The sequence below is a fragment of the Sus scrofa genome, chromosome 15 (genome assembly GCF_054392235.1).
Source record: "Sus scrofa isolate SSC_HxYL_T2T_F1_AM1 chromosome 15, Sscrofa_HxYL_maternal_Yorkshire_Landrace_v2.0, whole genome shotgun sequence".
Lineage (NCBI taxonomy): Eukaryota > Metazoa > Chordata > Mammalia > Artiodactyla > Suidae > Sus > Sus scrofa.
Window position 1 is genome coordinate 20,059,727 of NC_139397.1, and position 18,588 is coordinate 20,078,314.

General features: G+C 36.6%; 1 long non-coding RNA gene across 3 annotated transcripts in view; it reads right to left on the reverse strand.

The window, feature by feature from the left end:
* Window positions 1-18,588, reverse strand: part of LOC102164639 (uncharacterized) — a 234,560-nt gene that overhangs the window by 134,958 nt on the left and 81,014 nt on the right. For all 3 annotated transcript variants that reach the window (XR_014829092.1, XR_014829093.1, XR_014829091.1), the window contains one exon: window positions 10,110-10,198. This is a non-coding gene — a long non-coding RNA (uncharacterized LOC102164639). The remainder of the gene's footprint in view (window positions 1-10,109; window positions 10,199-18,588) is intronic.

Genomic DNA, 18,588 nt, shown 5'->3' on the forward strand with positions numbered 1-18,588 from the left:
TGTCCATGTGTATGCTTTTATTTTCCAGGAGTGCATGGACAATGCTTAGTGCCTGAGCATTGACTTTGCCAGCACACTTGTGCTCAGGCCAGACCGTTGGTAACTGTGAGATGCTGCAGGCATAGCTCATGGACTTAGCACTGCCCCACTAGAAGCCTTTCTTGATCAAGGAACCCAACGCCACTTGTGTGACTACCCCTAGGGTTCCCACCCTTGCCACTGCCAATTCTAACCTGGGCCCCCACCTGGCAGCCCACGTGAGGCAAGGGAAAACTTGGAGAGCCCTTGGGTATGTGCATGTGCCCCGGGGGTCGAGCTTTATCTCACTGAATTGAAACATCAGGCATTCAGTTGCCTGAGTATGAGTGCAGTCCAAATATTCCTTTTGATTCTTTTCTCATACTTATCCTCTTTACCAATGTCCAAGCTTTCTTATTTCTCATCTTACTGCAACTGTCAGCAACATCTGACATAACTGAGCACAATGTTGTATCAATACCCTCACTCACTTGCCTTTAGGATGCTATACTCATTTTTTCTTTCACTTATTGGTCACTTCTTAGTCTTCTTTATCTTTTCTAATTTCTTAGTGTTGAATTTCCCCACAGCTCAGTTTTTAGTCTGCTTTGCTTTTCTATCTGCATCCACTCCCTTGGATATCTCATCCAGGCTCATGGCTTTAAATATTCTCTCTAAGCTGGTGACTTTTTATTTTCCTCTAGTTCAAGTATCTTTCCAGGGTCCAGGTGCATATATCCATCTCTGCCTGGACGTTTAATAGACATTCTGAACTTAACATATCCAAAACTAAATTTCTTATCTACCCCCAACACTTGCTCCATCCTCACCTTTCCTAATTCACTTATTTACAACTCAGTGTTTCCTAATGCCAGGTCAAAGAAGTATATTCCTCACACTTAATGTTCAATTCCACAGGAAATCTCATTAGCTCAAAATTTAAGTAAATCCATTTTCTGACCATTTCTCACTGCTACAACTCCAGATATCACCACAACAACTTGCCAAAATTCTTGCCATAGTCTCTTAACAAATCTCCTAATTCATTCTTTTCCCTCTATGATACAGTCTCTGTGAACTAGTCAGTATGAAATATGTAAACATGGAGGTCTAACCATAACATCCCCTGCTAAAAACCCTTAAATGTCCACCCTTCTTCCTTGGGGTAGAACTGATGTGCTTAAAATGATCTAACCAGACCTAAATGATCTGGGTTCCATTACCACTCTGACATTTCTGTTCTTCATGTTTAATTGGTCAAGTATGCTTTTCCTGGCTTAGTGCCTTTGTTCCATCTATCTCTATGCTGTCCACCAGTTTTCACAAGACTCACTCTCTCACCTACTTCAAGTCTTCTTCAAGACACCTGTTCCTGGGCACCAAGTTCTCACTTATTCTGATCTTCCACTGGAGTACTATCGGCTCTCCTTTTGCATTTCCTATATAGGAACAGCAGTGATTAGCCCTCCTCCTTTAATGACTTTGGGAAATACAGAGGTAACCTGTTTTAGTGAGCAGTCTTTTCAAGTTCAGACACAGCAAATATGACATTTTTAATGGTCTCCCAGTGAACCTCTCTGGTATTTCCTTATAGGCTCCACTGTATGAATGAAAAACAGGATAGCTAGATCAAAACGTTTTGTCAATTTTGCTTCATCTGTCCAACAACCTTTAAGTTTCTGGATCTCCCCCTTCAAGTCTGGACTTGCAAGTGTAAAGATACTGTCTGAGAAAAGATTCTTATCTGTGACATGTTCATTGCTGGTATTCACAATGGCTGTACAGTTCAGTAACACATCTCCTTTCCAAAGAACCACTTTTCCATTGATACCCCTTTTTTTTTTTATTACTCAATGGATTTACTACATTTATAGTTGTACAATGATCATCAAAATCCAATTTTATAGGATTTCCATCTCATACCCCCAGCACATCCTCCCACCCCCCAAATTGTTTCCACTGGAAACCATAAGTTTTGCAAAGTCTGTGAGTCAGTATCTGTTCTGCAAAGTTCATTCTGTCCTTTTTTAAGATTCCACATGTCAGTGATAGCATTTGATGTTGGTGTCTCATTGTCTGACTGACTTCACTTAGCATGATAATTTCTAGGTCCATCCATGTTGCTAAAAATGTTATTTCACTCCTTTTAATGGCTGAGTAATATTCCATTGTATATACGTACCACATTTTCTTTATCCATTCCTCTGTCATGGACATTTAGGTTGTTTCCATGTCTTGGCTATTGTATAGAGTGTTGCAATGAACACTGGATTACAAGTGTCTTTTTGAGTCATGCTTTTCTCTGGATAGATGCCCAGGAGTGGGATTGCTGGATCAAATGGTAGTTGTATTTGATACCCTTGATATAAAGAAAAGTTGACCTAATGGTGTCTTCAAGTATTAGAAGGATTTAAATGATCTTCCCACAAGTTGCCCCAGCTTCATAGTGTATCTACCTTCACAAATTGGGAAGGTTCACCCAAGGAATCCATGGAATGGGAACTTCAGCTTGTCTTTTCCTGAATTCATGAGAATTTCAATATTCACTAGAGATTTTAGAGCATTCAGACAGTCCCATGAAGGTGGCAGGCAAAGTGGGTTAAGTCCTCATGGAAAGTGCCCAGCCCATCAGAGTCTCTATTACACAGTAAAAGCTCAATAATTAAGTGTTTTCCTTACTTCTCATTAACATCCATAGTTAACTATATGGTTTTACTTACCATACTTTATTATAATTCCCTGCTCACTTGTCAGAAGCCTTTCACTAAACTATTAGTTTCCTGAGGGCAAGGAATATAATGAGTTCCCATGCATTTGCCCATTATTTTCAAATTAATAAGTTGATTGAATGAAGACCATATGAACTAGTTACAGGGTTTTACATTACTGGAAAATTTCATGTTTTGGCTGGATAATGACTGAGGAGGTTATTATAAATGGAATTAGATCAAATGTTCTATAAATATCAACCCTTATGCCTTATATCTGTAAATAGTAACAGTGCTACACATAAAATGTTTCATAGCAGTGACCCGAAGGATTGGAAGAGGCTCAATTGTCAAAATTGATGTACTATTTTCAGAATACTAGACTTATTGATAGGGAGAAATCAACTACATTTTATGAAATCTGCCAATAGTGGTTGAAATAAAAATGTTTTCTCTTAACGTTGTGTCATCCAGAAATATTAATTTATTATGTTATTTTCAAGTATCTTAGTGTATTATGCAGTATTAAATAAAGAGAAGTCAAAGGTTGTATATTAATTTAGGAGATGTAGTCTTATGGGCACATTTACATATAAAATTGTGAATAAGGCAGTAAAAAAATCTGTAAAAAATTTTTATAGAAACAAAAAGTTATACATAATTATCAACAACTATAGTTTTTAAGAGGAAGTAAATGGTCAAAACTTTCTAGAGGGTGATTTATCAATTTCCTAAAGTACTTTCCAGGAGATTTCCTAACATTATCTTACTATTTTGAACAAGTTTTTTTTTTATTCAAGTCTGCACCCACAGCGAATGGAAGCTCCTAGGCTAGGGGTCAAATCAGAGCTACAGCTGCTGGCCACAGCCAACAGCCACAGCCACACCAGATCTGAGCTGTGTCTGTGACCTACACCATAGCTTAAGGCAACACTGGATCCTCAACTCATTGAGCAGGGCCAGGGATCTAATCTGTGTCCTCATGGATACTAGTCAGGTTTGTTACTGCTGAGCCACAATGGGAACTCCCTGAACAAGTTTTAAATCCATATTATAAGATATGTGTAATTCCCTAATGGGAAAGCTTTAGAGCTTTAGATTATATAAGACAAAATATTTTGTGATATTAGAATAAATACACATCAGTAAGAGGATGGAAACATGTCCCTCTTGTGCTATTTTTCTGTTAATTATGTAGAGAAGTGCTGTCCAACTCAAATGCAGTTGGTGAGATGACATTCTAGATTATCCATGTACAGTAAAGAAATTTCTGTGTTGATAGAAGATGATAGACGTGTTCTTTGTGGCCCAGTATGGTAGCCACTAGCCACAAAAGGCTGTTTAGTACCTGAAATGCGGCCACTGCAATTGAACAACTGGGCTTTTTGATTTTATTTAATTTTAATTTAAATAACCATACAGTGCTAGTGGCTACCATATTGGACATTACAGAACTAGAGAAATGTTTCTTTATGTTCTGAATTAGGGCACAAATTAACAGATATTTCTAAAACATCTCTGAGAATACATAAATGGTAGATTTTTTTTCACATATTAATCATGGTGCAAGAGAAAAACTGATTTTTAAGATGACATTTATATAAATCTAAATTTCTTTGGAGAGAACCAGTGATGGAATTTTCTCTGGATCCATGAAAGTTAGACTGCTTGCATTATGACTCATTATTTTGGCATGCCAAGTGTGACATGATATAAATCTACATCTTTACATGTGTTCATATATTTATGTCATCATTTTCAATTGTTTATCTAAGAGGAAAAGCTATTTTTAAGATGCAGATAAATTAATGACTAAAAAACTCTGTTGGCATTCATTCTATTACTGCAGAGGTGCTACTTTCTATAATTTCATTAGACACACAAATGATGAAAAGAAAAATGTTTTAGGAAAGAAGAATATGATATAAAGTTGACCCTTTTAAATCATGAACTACAATCCTGATATTGCTAGAACTTCTGTTTCCATAGGTGGGAAAATGATCACTATATATTTTAAATATATGCATATTATCTCATTAATTTCTTAAAGCAAATATCGTTAAGTGAATATAATTTGTAAAATTAATATAAAAATGCTATAGTAAAATATTTTCAGCAGAAGAGCAAATTTACTATTATTTGATAATTTATATCTATGACATTTGTCATAATCTTAGATATTCAAATAAGTAAACCTAATGCCCTGTAGCCTGGGCATTTAATTTTGTTTTTTGTTTTTTTCTCTCTGTTTAGGGCCACACGAGCACCATATGAAAGTCCCAAGGCTAGGGGTTGAATTGGAGCTGTAGCTGCGAGCCTATACCACAGCCACAGCAGTGCTACAGCCACAGCAATGCTAAGTAAGGCCAGGGATCAAACCCGCGTCCTCATGGACACTAGTTGGGTTCGTGACTGCTGAGCCATGACAAGAATTCCTGTGCATTTACTTTTAGTTGTTTTGTCTCTAGACAGAACAGACAGACTCTGTGATCCTAGATTTTAACTTTATGTTCTGAATAGATATACTTTTCATGTATGTATATAATTTAAACAAAACCAGTAACATTTCACCACTTAGTAATGCATTCTTCAGTGAAAGTAAACTTTAATATTATATTTTAAAAGACAAAATATGAAGTAGAACCAGAATAAATACAAATAATGCATATGGTTACTTAACCCAATTATTCTAAACACTCTAACATATATTCTACCTGCTTACCTTGGCAAATTATTTGATGCAAATTAAATATATATTCAATGCAATGATAAAACTAGAAAAAGATAATGTAAAATGACAAGATGTTGGGGAAATTGAATATTCCAAGAGCTTAGGCTAATACATTTACTGTAATTGAACATTAAATTTAGCTCAAAAATTTCTGGAAATAAAAAATTTTTAAAAAATTAAAAAAGAAGCCAAAAACGTGACAGAGTAATATAGATGGTTATGGTATTATAATGAAAGGGGATGAGTAATTTGACACATAATATTGTCCTTTATATTAAAATATGTACTAGTCTATGATAACAGAAACCTTGTTTTTCTCAAAACTGAATTCTGAGACTATCTATTAATGATCTTTATATGATATTGAACAATGTGATGGAAAATTCCCTCAATAGTGGTTTTGCAAAAGATACAAGGATGCACTTCATATGACCATTGGATTTGTATGCTTTATTCTAGGCAAATAGGTCAATGATGTCCAGGTATATGGATTTCTGGCTCTAACCTGATTTTTCATAAAGCTGAGAAATTAAAAGCTATGATTAGTTAGCAAGGTCCCAGCCATACTTTTCAAATATAAATTCTCCAAGAGATACTTCCAGCAGAAACACTGCAATAATTTCAGGACTGAACTGTAGTAAATGTCTGGAGACAAATGTATTGTGCACTTGTAATATCCTCACTTTTTGTGGACACCACATCATACCACAGGATTTACTCTATTTCATGAAAATTCAAGAAATCAAATTATAGTTTATTTAAAAGAAAGGAAAAAGTTTTCCTACATATGTGTGGGACAGATTGCAAAATTCATTCAAAACTGACCCAAATATTTCCTGGGTGGTAGTACTGGATCTGACGGATCATCTGAATAAATTGTCATTTGGCAAGACAGATTTCCACACCATAGAGCACAGGTATGATTATCCACTTTGTCCTTTAAATTAATTACTACTACTCACTGGAATATCTGACACTTACATTGTTTTTATAAGGATTTAATAAATGCATATTACCAGATCAATAATTTGAATGATTTATAGTATATGGTAATTATAAACAAAATATTACTTTAATTTTTATTTTCTTCTTTGTTATTTAACAAATCATCTGGAATTTTTGATAAAAAAATAAAAATTCTGTATAGTGTAAATGACTATGAACTTTAGGGCAGCTTGACAGAAAAAAGCTATTTCTTGCATTTATTCATTTTTCTGCATTTCACAAAGACTATACCGTAACATGGTCTTAAAGTTTACTCATCTACATTTTTGCTTACCTTAATATAAAATATATATTTGAATTTATGCCTCTTTTGCAATAGGGATAACATTCAACTTCATGAAACTTTCAAAAATTTATGTTTAGTGTTTATTCCTTTGTGCCTCAATACTACTATATAATATTTACTCTTTTGCAATATAATTGTTTTTTCATACACTTCTCTTTCAACCTTATCTGTGAATTGGAACTAATTGGAAGGCTTTTAAAATACTGATAACTACAAAATGGCTATTATCAAAAAGACAAGAACAAACAAGTGTTGGCAAGGATGTGGAGAAAAGGAAACACTCTGTTGGCAGGAATGTAAATTGTTACAGCCACTATGGAAAACGATATAGAGATTCATCAAAAAATTAAAAATAAAACTACCATATTACCCAAAAATTCCACCTTGAGTATTCATCCCAAGAAAACAAAAACACTGATTAGAAAACATATATGCACCCCGTGTTCATTTCAACATTATTTACAATAGCCAGTATAAGGAAACAATCTAAATGCCCATCAATAGATGAATGGATAGAGATGTGATATACAATATGTGAGGGTGTCTGTGTATACACAATGGATTAATACTCAGCCACAGAAAGAGCAAAATCTAGCTATTTATGAACACATGGGTAGACCTAGAGGGTATGCTAGGTGAACAAAGTCAGATAGGGAAAGACAAATACTGTATGATTTCCCTTACATGTGGAATCTTAAAAAAAAAAAAAAAATCAGGGAGTTCCCGTCGTGGCTCAGTGGTTAACAAATCCGACTAGGAACCATGAGGTTGCAGGTTCAGTTCCTGGCCTTGCTCAGTGGGTTAAGGATCCGGCATTGCCGTGAGCTGTGGTGTAGGTTGCAGAGGCGACTCGGATCCCGCGTTGCTGTGGCTCTGGCGTAGACCAGTGGCTACAGCTCCGATTGGACCCCTAGTCTGGGAACCTCCTTATGCCGTGGGAGCGACCCAAGAAATGGCAAAAAGACAAAAAAAAAAATCAGAATAAACATACATAATGAAGCAGAAACAGAGTTATAGATACCAAGAACAAACAGGGAGCGTAGGGAAACAGAGGAGAAAAAGAAATAGGTGAGGGATATTAAAACGTACAGACTTCAGTTGCAAAGTACGTGAGTCAGTATGAAATATGTTGCGGGAAACATGGTCAATAATTATGTGATATCTTTATGCAGTGACACATCATAACTAGACTTACAGTGGAGATTGTTTTGAAATATATGGAAATATTGAATCACTATAGTTGTGTAACAGGAACTAACATAGTGCTGTAGGTCAATTATACTTTAAAAACGAAAAACAAAAAAACTCATAGAAACAGATTTGTGGTTACCAGAGGGAATGGATGGGAGAAAGGGAGTTGGATGAAGGCAGTCAAAAAGTACAGGCTCTTGGTTACAGGATTATAAGTAATAGGGTTGTAATGTTCAATATAATATAATTAACGCTGCTTGATGTTACACATGAAAATCATTAAGGAAGGAGTTCTCGTTATGGCTCAGTGGTTAACGAATCCGACTAGGAACCATGAGATTGCGGGTTTTATCCCTGGCCTTGCTCAGTGGGTTAAGGATCTGGCGTTGCCATGTGCTGTGGTGTAGGTCGCAGATGCAGCTTGGATCTGGCCTTGCTGTGGCTGTGGTGTAGGCCAGCAGCTACAGCTCTGATTAGATCCCTAGCCTGGGAATCTCCATGTGCTGCAGGGGTGGCCTTAGAAAAGACAAAAAAAAAAAAAAAAAAAAAAAAATCATTAAGGAAGTAAATTCTAAGAGTTTTCATCACGAGGAATTTTTTTCCATGTCTTTAATTCTGTTATCTATTTGAGATGATGGATGTTTAATAAACTTATCATGATAATCATTTCATAATGAATTTAGGTCAAATCACTATGCTGTATACCTTAAACTTATACAGTGGGGGGTGTCAATTATAACTCAAGAAATATTAGAAAAACATACTGATGCCTAGATTCTCTTCTAAATCAAAATTCTGATTTAATGGGTCTGGGGTCATATCTGAGCACTATGTCTACAAAAAACTACAAAACTTTCTCAGTGATTCCTATGTATGATCAAGTTCAGAATTACAGTTTTCAATTGTTAAGATTCTTGAGGGTAGGAAACATGGCTTTTTCATCCCTGCATTTACTTGATATAGTGCCTGTCATATATATAAAACATATATTACTGGTTATTACCCAGTACTAAAAACTCATCATGCAATCCAACTCAATAAAGTTATTCCAAGTCTTTTTAAAGAGTCATTTTTCTTTATTTGCTATTATCAAGCCTTTAGGTTTTCCTTTCAAAAATTTTGATCCTCTTAGGATTAAAATTGTTTATTTTTTTCCTATCATGGACAAAGCAGAAAACAAGAAAAATATGATGTCATATTGCCTATAATAACAAAAAACAAATATTATGGTTAATTTCCTCCATTTAAAAAAATCATCTGGCCTCTCCCTTTTTAATATGATCTCTCTTAACTCCTCATTCCTTCAGTATTTACTTTACAATTAAATAAATTACATTCCCAAATGTCATGCACACAAGATTGGCCTGCTTTGTAAATAACTTCTTCTCTACACAAGCATTTTAAAAAAAACCACAGCTGAACATGATTTTAAATCAGTGATTCTCTATCAGGGGCATTTGGCAATGTCTGGGGACATTTTATAGCTGTCACAACTTGGGGGAAGGGGAGTGTCACTGGCATCTGGTGGACAGAGGTTAGGGATGCTGGTAAACCTACTATAATGCACAGGGCAACCTCATAACAGAGAATCATTGGTCTAAAATGTCAACAGTGCTGAGGCTGAGGAACAAATATAAATTAAATACAAATTAAACACAAGTATTTTAAATTATATATATTATTTTAATGATATGGAAAACTCAGTGAGAGATCCAAAATTTATGCTTGCCAGAGGGCTGGTTTCTTTAAGTATTAGAAAAAAAAGTAAAAATATTGTACAGAAATGGACCCACAGAAGTGGGTCAACAATTTACACTATTAATATAAAAAGTTACTAGTGGCTTCATGTTTCACTCTAGTGAAATGAGGATTTCAAGTCCATACTTGCTAGCGAAGTTTGTCAACATTCTCTCTTGTTCCAGTCAGTATACCTTCTATTTTCAACATGGTACCATTTTTCCCAGGTATTCATTTGTTTGCAATTCTTTTACTTCACAGTCTTGATGCCCCTTACCAACTCAGTGACTGTCCTGAGTTTAGAACCTCTCACTGGTTCATCTGTCATTCATCAATCTCCTGACCATATACAATTTGTAAAGTTTTCCATCAGAATTCAATGCTTTAGGTGACTCCTCTATAGTGGATGGTATAGTATGCCACCCATACCCACCTTTCAAATTCCATGAGCTTCTAGGAGTAATGGCTACTGATGATTCTTAGCTGCATCACCATGTGGGAATTGATTTTGCTGGGGACAGCCTGTATGGAATGAATAATAAATTAGAAATCTCAAAAGTTCAACCCATTTGCAATAATTTGGGACAATCCTTGAAGGCTCTTTCTAGTTCTAGATTCCATGTGAGATTGGAGTTGATTAATACCTTTATTATAATTTATCATAATTCAACTTATCCTTTTGCCCTGTACTGGCACCCTCACTTCCTTACATGTTAGAGCATCCCTGATAAAATTATTGCTTATAAATCTCAATCTCAGTATATTTCCAGAAAAATGACCTAAAATGATGATACGCTAAAATGGGACTTGGGAACTGGGTCATTCTTTGGTTTATTGGCATTGAAAACCCCACCACTCAAGGTAATTGGAATATTGATATCTCTTGACATGTAGTGGGATAAATTGTTAAAATTTCCTTTGGTTGTGAACAGGTGTTCAACAACAGCTGAAAAGAAGGTCATGGTTAGTGCAGTACCTCAGGTATTTGAGAGTAACAGATAAAGTATTCATTATAGGGTTTTGAAGTTGGAGGAAATTTGCTAAATGCATCAGATAAAGATAATAACAGGCTGAAGATGATTATTTGCAATGTAAAACTGTGAATGTCAAAGTAGTACCTTGATAACATATAAAGATGTAGTCATTACTAGCAGCTGGATGGTAGAAGCAGCCAAGCATTAGGCCCAGCACTTACTAAAATGGATTTGTAGAGAAGATAAAATTCTCAATCTCCACATATCAGCTACACCAAGACTAGAGCACTAATTTGAAAAGAGTGTGACTTTGAAACTTGAAATAATAACATCTGGATTGGTACATTCAAGAATTTTCAAATGCCAGGTACTCCTAAACATTTTGGACCTGCAGAAGTGGCTTCCTATTGCTATTAAAAATCTAGCTTTTCTTTCTTAATAAAGAAAATGCAGACAACTTTGCTTTGTATTCAGACAACTTTGCTTTGTATTCCAACACAAGCTTTTTTCAGGATCAACCTCCACTTTTCCTGACCAAAAGACCAATAATAATATAGCCTCCAGGGAAAACCTGGGAGCTGCAGGTTCTAGCCAACATGTACTGACAACAGACTAGAGACTATAAGAGAATATATACAGGATATTGAGGATGATGGTAAGGAGGATGGCATAACTAGTTGGATTAGAGAGTTTATCCATATAACGGCATTCTTCAATGTCATAACATTTACTGTCCTGACATGGGCTCTTGGAGATGATACTAATATGTTACCAGGATGTCTCTTGGGAGATTGAATGGAGCAATGGTCCACATTAAAGCAAAGTACAAATGCTGGCTGCCACAGCAAACAGTCAAGGAAGAACATAAAAGATTCATCAGAGAATTGGGAATGCTAACATGGATATATCATAAAAGGCCAGAAACTCACCAGCTAACTGACTAAGGGAAAGATCAGACCCCAAATGAGGAATGACTCTGCTATACCACGGACTGTGCAAGTCTATGTAGTAACGATCTTTCCATTCTTCCCCAAAGGGATCTATGACCATTTTCTTAGAAAACTATGTGTTTGGGAAAGGGGATTACTCAAACATTTAAAGCATGCTTGAACATAAGATCTAAGTTGACTTTAATGCTTAAGGACCTGAAGCATCACTGTGGCTTCCATGTTAGAGTAGAGGCATATATGGGCCAGGCGATGAACCCAAGACAAGCTTGCAATGGCCTGCTTTGTCCATAGACCCACTCTATGCTCATATTCCTGGTCTTTGGATTTACAATTGAAATTGATACACCTGCTTGGCCTATTGGGTAAGAGCTGTCACAGTGAGAAAGGCACAGTGGAAGCCTCTAAAACTGCCACCAATATTTAACAAACATATTAAAAAATATTGTATCTTTAGTGCAGTTAAAACTTAATACTACTTTTAATGACCTAAAAGATACAGGAGTGGTACTCCCCATTACACCACTATTTAACTCAAGTATATCTCCTTACCCAAAAAAAAAAAAAAGTTAAAATTAGGAGAAGAAAGTTAACTACTGCAATCATAACCAAGTAGCAGCCCCAGTTGAAACCGAGCTGCACTGAATGTAATATCTTCCCTAGAGTCAACTGATATGACTGGAGCACAAAGCGTGTTACCATTGATCTGGCAGATAAATTTGTTTTCCACACTGAGAGCAGAGGATCAAAAGCAGTCCACATTTATGTGGGAGAGGCAGCAGTATATATATTTGTCTTTGCTTCGGGGCTAAGCCAACTCTACACATAGCCTATTATATCAATGATACCAGGTTAATCAGACTGGATAACAAGGAACAGAAAATACACTGGAGTCCTGCATATGGCTCATGTACTCTAAAAGGTGGAAGATAAGCCTTACAAAGATTAAAATGCCAAAAGTTCAGTTGACTGAGTTATACCTGGTTGTACCTCCTAAAATAAAGAACATGTGACTCTATAACTTCTACCACTAAGAAGGAAGTACAATGTTTGGTGTGTCTGTTTGGATTTGGCCAACAGCACAATCCACAGCTAGAAATACACTTTTTTTCCCCTTTTATCTGGTGACATGGAGGGCAGCCACATTTGAACTGAGTCTAGAACAGGAAAGATCTCTTCAGCAAGTCCATGTTAAAGAGCAAGCCCACTGCTGCGCCCTCTAATCTAGCAGATGCTGTGATACTAGAAGTACCTATAATGAGAAAATTACTCTGCTGTGTTTATAACAAGTCTCAGTAAGAAAATAAAAATTTAAAGCCCCAGAGTTTTGGAGAAAGAACATGCTATCTGTAAGGAAGAACTATCCAGCATTCAAAAAATAGCATCTAGTCCATACTGAGTCTTGGCAGCGACTGAGCGGCTGACCTTAAGACATCAGGTGGCCATATGGTCAGAGCTATCCATCATGCATTGTTTTCTGTCAGACCAAAAAGTGATAGGGCCTGATGGGCTCCATGGCAATCCATCATAAAGCGTAAGTGTTACAGCCAGGATCAGGCGTAAATGGGCCAGAGGCACAAATACGCTGCATGAGTAAGTGGCCCAGACCCCCATATCAGCTCCATGGTTGTGCCAGTGCTTTTCACTCAGCTCACACCTAGGGACCACATGGTGGACAACGCTACTGACTGATTGACAGAGGACAAAACAGTCGCAGGGTGAGTTGGCTTGATATATCAATATAAACTCAAAGTGAATTGCTGTGGCATTACATCCCTAAACAGGAGTAGCTTTGAAACAAAGTGCTGAGAAGAAATCTTCCCAACAGAGCGAGCATTGGATGATTTACCTAATTATCTATTTGTGTAAAAGTAGAAGTGGCTAGAGATAAAAATACACATAGAATCATTAGCAGTGATGAATGTTTTTAGCTAGTGGTTCAGGAGTCTAGAAGGAAATATATTAGAAGATTGGAGACAAGATCTGAGGAAACGCCAAGTGGATACATGGGAGTGAATACAGATCTAAAAATCTTTGTATTACATATCAATGCTTACCATTATCAATGCTCACCAGAAATATTTCAAAGGAAGAGTACTGAAAATTAACTAAGCAGAATACCTCATTTGTTAGCATAATGGACTCACAGAGAGTAGCCTTGGTGATAGAAACAGAAACCATGCAAGGGATCAAAACTTCAGCTTTCTGGCTGGATTAAGATTAGCCCAGGCCAGTGCTTGCTTGAGGTCAAACACCAGGCAGATGGAGAAATGGACATGAGTGACTAATAGGGCTGTCAATAGAGCATTTCACACTCACCATACTTTTGGATATGTTTTATAATATTTGTGTTCCCCTAGCCTTCCAACTATACCATAATTTCTCATAAACTCATAATATTTTCCCCTTCAACAGTTTCATAGTTTAGATGGCCATTTGCTTTGTCCCAACTTGAAGAGTCATGTTTTTCCCCATGTGTGTTTGCTTTGTATATGTGTGTAGCCAGTCACATCTCACCAATCCAGCTATATGAGCACAAGTTGTCAATTAGTCTATACTAACATCATTCAGTAAAAATGCACCTTCAACTCACTTGTGAGAAAAAGGCTCATTTGAGGACTAGTCCTTCTTTAAAATAAATCCATGAAATTGTGCATAGGACCTGCCTTTTGACACTAACTTACTCCAAAGATAATTAAAGATGACTTTTTCCCTTTGCTTTCATTTTTTCACCTGGACCAGACTTTGACATTTTCATCCCTTTATCCAATCTCATACAGCTGTGAAGGTTTGAATCATTGCAAACACTGTTCTTTGAAAAAAAGTTTTCTTCAAGTTATACAGTGTAAAATTTAAAATTTACTTGAAAACGTTAATTTACAAAATGAATTACAGAAGTTATTCATTTTATCTGTATATTATGTGGGTGAAGTATATACTCAAATAAACATTATTTAAAAATTTTCCCATATGTTCTTTATTCTCCTGGTTATCCCTAGCTCCATCTTTATTTCTATCTATATATGCAGGTAGTTAGTCTGGGAGTTTCGCATTAGCGAAGTGGTATTACATGCAGACAATAACAACAGCAACAGCAATATAGGAATAATGATGAAAACAGTTGGAAACATCCTGGTTTCGAAGACATAAATTCAATTTAAAATGTATCCTTTGTGATTCATAGGCAAACATCCCCATGTACATGTGTTTTTTTGATGTAAGAGCTGCAAAAAGAGAGGGGAGAGATTCCAGGAGAGGAAAAATATGTGCCTCTAGGTTTGGAGGAGAAAGTAATGGAATGGGGAGTAATGAGAGACCTATGATACTTGTGAATCTCAGAGAAAAAGGTCCTGTGTCCTCTTTCCTGGGCAGACCCCTTGGGAGGTTACAAGATTACAGGGACATTGGGAATATCTTAGAGCAGAAAGAACCTGAAAACTCCTGCCAGGTAGAGCCTTAGGAAGTCAGTAAGCTCTCAGAGACAAAGTGGTTGCTGGTATGTCTAGGACAGAGCCCAGAAGAGATTAATATCCTGATTAATGAACAGAAGTAGCAGCTGTCTGCCCATGTCCCGACTGTGGCTCTGATGTGACAGAAGAAACTGCAGGACTGAAGACCCTAGATGGACAAGAATGAAGATGCTCTCACCAGGAGTCTGGTGGACTGATGCCTTAAGAAGTGAGAGGATGATATTTTCCACCGTACAGCATACCTCTTCACGGTCAAATGATATCCACCCCTACACCCCAAAGTGTTGGCTGTTTAGAAGCTTAAAATAGAAATTTATACATTGCAAAAAAAAAAGGGTTCTTATGCTTTCCTATACTTGAGATTCCACATTAAAAATCATACTTGGTACAATTCTATTTAGGTGATTGTCAGAAACTAAACAATTTTCCCAAGGTTGTACAAGGACTCTTACAAGGAAGGGGTATCCATGCAGAGTTTCAGCTTCAAGCCAACTTGCCTATCACTATTCCTAGCACAAGAGAATTTTCTGCAAAGGAAGACAGATGTAATCATACTTTATGTAAGGAAACCTTTCTTGAAGATTTTACATAATTTGAAACTCATAATTCAAAATTATTTTTCCCATAGGAATAAACATAAAATAAAAATTGTGTTGTCTAATTGTACATCAAAATTGAAAATTCATTAATATTTTATATGACACTATTTCAAATTACCACAACCCCAGTTGACATAAAATATGACTTCATTCTGAGTATGTGAGCAATGACTAGGCTGCAGGTGTATGTGTCTTAAATGTATGGGGTTGGATGGCTCTTCATTTTTTTTTTTTTACAGATATTAGTAATAGTAATGTCTATAAATATTGAATAGAGATATACATCATTTACCTGGTTAATCTGCTTTGTTTATGTCCAAAGTGAATGGAAAATCTTTCTGATTTCCAAGTTCTGAGCTCAGGATCTGTGCCTCAGTGTTAAGGAAACAGCAAGTCTTGAAGTTACTTCCGATGTTAATGATTTTAATGAGTGAAACCAAATATTTCACTCAAGGAAAACTGAGTGCTGACTTGTAGCCAAGTAAGAAAGCTCTAAAAGAGTGCCTTAATTCTATCAGAATATGTATTTTGTGGTCTGTGAATATTTTGCATTAAGCCAATTTTGAGCTATTAAAGTTTTTTCTTTTCATTTTTTTTTTCCTTTTTAAGTTTGCTAATCATCAGGAAGCATTCATTTTCATCTGGGATTTGTTCGTATTGATTTTATTTCCTCTGGTCCTGTGCTTCATACCAAGCTTTCAGAATTAGTGCTGTAGGTGGCTGCCATGCAGAGTTGCTGGAAAGTACTAACTCCAGCTGCAAATACCCACCCCCACCTGTGTGCTCCCTTTGCTCTTCCTTGAGTTCATGGAATTAAAAATAGGAGCATTAATGTCAGACATCTGGGAAAATATTTCTACTAATTGTATATAAGTGAACAGACTTGCCCATATTCCTTAAGAGAGCAGTTCATCCTATTGACTTATGTTGATTTTTTTTTTTTTTAACTGTAGGCATATTGAGATGTTATCTCCCTGAGTTTGAAGTTCTTTTTCTGAAGATCTGTCCCATATCTCTTTTTATTCTTCATGGTTTAGAATTCCCTGTTCTATCAATTGGACTTCCATTATGAAAGATACAGTATATACACAATGCTTTATATGAGAACAATTTAATAGAAAGACCAGGATTAAGGGAACCAGTTAGAGATGTTTAAGGTACTGTGATACATTTGAACAGTGGGAAGACATTGCTATTCCTAGGCCTGAAGGAATAAAAAAGAGGGAACAGTGTTACTGGAGTCCAGGGAGAGATGCAATCATGGAAGAAGACCTGCCCCAACCATGAAGGGGGAAATAAATCACCAACATGTCTCTTCCAGTCCTTCATATCCTGCATATACCTCTGCCATTCTTCCCCAGTGGCTGAACCCACCTGGAAGCCCAGAAAAACAAGAGCAACAACAACACACTTGGCAATGCAGTGCATAGAAGCTAGCTTCCTAGGTCACAGAGCAGGGTAAAAGAAGGCAGAGAAGGAATCTGGGGGAGCAGTGGAGACTCACCAGCTCATTTGCTGTCTTATTTCTCTTAAATCAACTATTACTGATGAATTCCCTCCATCTGCCCCTGCCCTCTCATTTCCCCATTGACTTTTCATTTCAAAGCAAGGTGCTTTAATCTGTTTGGGATGCTATAATAACATAACACCAACTGGGTAACTCATAAACAACAGAAATTTATCTTTCACAGTTCTAGAGGCTGGAGAGGTTTGAGGTCAAGGCACCAGCATGGTTGTGTTCCAGTGAAAACCCTCTACCTGGTTCATAGCTGGCACCTTCTTTTGCTCTTACATGGGGAAAAGGGTGAGGGATCTCTGAGGTCTCTTTTATAAGGGCACTAATCTCATTCAGGAGGGCTTCAATCGCATCATCTCTTAAAGGTCCCACCCCCTAATACCATCCTCAAGAGTTAGATTTTAACATATGAATTTTGCAGGGATACAAACATTCAGATCATAGTGCAAAGTAAGCCTATTCATTCATTTTTTAATTTAGTTACACAGTACAACTATGCAATAAGCTAGCTCTAGAACTGGAAATTAAAAACAAAAACAAAAACAAAAACAAAAAAACAAGACAAAATTCTTGAAAATTTGGGCAGGGGGAATGTCACGACAAATGGCTTGAAAAGGAATTTGTATAGGAAGCACAGCAATACATCTGCTGCTACTCCTCTATCATCTCAACATCACCACATCACCCAGTCTACAACCAGGCATCTTTGTCAATAAATCCCTCTGCTCAGACCCATTTCTTTCTATGGCCCATACCATCCACTAGAAAACTAAAATGTCTATGTTTCTGTCTCTCTTTCTATCTCCCTCTCTCTTCTTCTCTTTGACACATCTTGGAATACAACACTGTAATATTAAGGAAACCAATTAAAAGACGTAAAATTAAAAAATGGAAGAAAAATAAAAATAAGCCTGTTACTTCTTACTAGTTTCCTTGATATTACCAAGGAAAATGTAAATAGAAATATGCATGCACACAGGCAGGAACAAATGTAATCCTAGAAAAAACTCAATGGGAGTTACCGTTGTGGTGCAGCGTAAGTGAATCAGACTAGGAACCATGAGGTTTTGGGTTTGATCTCTGTCCTTGTGCAGTGGGTTAAAGATTCGGCTTTGCCGTTGTAGGTGGCAGACGCAGCTTGGATCTGGTGTGGCTGTGGCGTAGGCCAGCAGCTGTAGCTCTGATTAGACCCCTAGCCTGGGAACCTCTGTTTGCCAAAGGTGCAGCCCTAAAAAGCAAAAAAAAAAAAAAAAAAAAGAAAGAAAAGAAAAAACTCAATGAAGATGTCTCAAACAGTACTACTACTAGATAGGAGAGAACATAGTCCAACTCCTTTGATTATTACACACATTTTTAGAATGTGCAGGGGAGCTATTGACAAAAGACTTCTCACAACTCATTTCCAA